We start from the raw sequence: 1932 nt of genomic DNA, 5'->3' as shown, positions 1-1932 counted from the left end.
CATTACCATATGAACAAATTGAACAACAACAAAAAAATACAGGCTCTTAGAGATTTGGTCTCAAAAGGTCTAGAGTTTAAGAAGAATATTTTTCCTCTCTCTCAGAGTGGTCCTTTATTAAAGCATTCCTTTGACAATGTTATACAGAAATACCTCTATTAATGCAAAGGACATACACTTTATTGTCAAAAATGTTGTTATTGAAATAATGTAGAATGCACTGGAAAGCATTCTAGGAGAAATAAGACTAGGGGATAGGGTATAAACATATCATTTGGCTAAAATAATAACAACATGAAACAATACCAATATTACCCCTTTGTGTTATAGTGTAATCCACTAATCATTCTAAGTGATACTAGATAACTTCGAAGTTTGATTAGGGATGAAGAGAAGATAGTAGAGTCCTGCAGATGGTGAGGGTCACAAATGATAGATATACAGATGCCAAAAGGAAAAAAAGGAACACTGGGGAAAAGGAGAATGGCAAAAATACCTCTTATTTCACAATTTAGCTTAGGCTCCATGCTATTAACAGTTATAAGTGATGGATAAACAGAAACTGTGTGTAGAAGAGTATGTGTATGTATATAACTTGAGATTAATGACACCAAGCTCATAATGCTTTGTATAATTTGTCAAGTGCTTTTACTTGCTTTTTCTTCTTCCAGCATTGCTGACTGTGTAGAAGGAGGTTTGTGGTGTTTCAGTTCAGTTCAGTTGATCAGTTGTGTCCGGCTCTTTGCAACTCCACGGACTGCAGCATGCCAGGCTTCCCTATCCATCACCAACTCTCAGAGCTTGCTCAAACTCTTGTCCATCGAGTCAGAGATCCCTTCCAACTATCTCATCCTCTGTTGTCCTCTTCTCCTCCTGCCTTCAATCTTTCCCACCATCAGGATCTTTTCTAATGAGTCAGTTCTTTGCATCAGGTGACCAATGTACTGGAGCTTCAACTTCAGCATCAGTCTTTCCAATGAATATTCAGGACTGATTTCTTTTAGGATCAGGTTTGATCTTCTTGCAGTCCAAGGGGCTTGCAAGTCTTCTCCAACACCACAGTTCAAAAGCATCAATTCTGTGGTGCTCAGCTTTCTTTATGGTCCAACTTCACAACCATACATGACTACTGGAAAAACCATAGCTTTGACTAGATGGACCTTTATGATGTTTAGTCCTGGGTAATTCTATAATGAGGTATTACATCACCAGACTATATAAATAGATACCATATAACTATATACAAGTAAAAATAGATTAAGCAAATTTCCTTTTCTTAAAAAAGTGCAGAGAAACTTCTTACCCGATATACATTAGTGTGAAGTCTATTGGGGGATATTTCCTGTACTTTACAGAAAACAATTTGCTTTCATTTTTCCAGGAATGTCTGATACAGGATAACAGGCAGGTGTGTTGTGTTGGAAGTAAGATTTGTATCTTAAAGATTACAAAAACAAGGAAGTGACATTTGTAGAATAAACTGGACTTATAGCAATGAAAGGTTCCTTCAATTAAAGATTTTCTACTGGTCTCGAGCAGACTAACATTACCCCCATTTAACACCACAAAGCCTGTAATAAATACCTTCATGTATTGAAAAATCCATTTGCAATATAGCAAAGTCTGACAAAAATAACTTGAAATGCCTCATAATATATTCTGTACACTAAGCTGCTTCCAAATCAAAAGAATAAAAGCAAAACCCTGATTTAAAATTAGAAAAGCAACTCAAGTAATGCATTTTAGACTAACCCTTTAGGATAAAAAATAAGACTTTTTAGAATGTCTCCATCTTCTTTAATATGCCTTTTGTTTGTTTGTTTCTGTCCATGTGGCTTGCAGGATCTTGATTCCCTGACCAGGGATTGAACCCAGTCCTAAGCACTGGATGACCAGGGAATTCCGTAATATCAGTTTTGAATGAGTGATGCT

This window comes from Bos indicus x Bos taurus, chromosome 17, assembly GCF_003369695.1.
Source record: "Bos indicus x Bos taurus breed Angus x Brahman F1 hybrid chromosome 17, Bos_hybrid_MaternalHap_v2.0, whole genome shotgun sequence".
NCBI lineage: Eukaryota > Metazoa > Chordata > Mammalia > Artiodactyla > Bovidae > Bos > Bos indicus x Bos taurus.
This window is presented reverse-complemented; position numbering follows the sequence as displayed.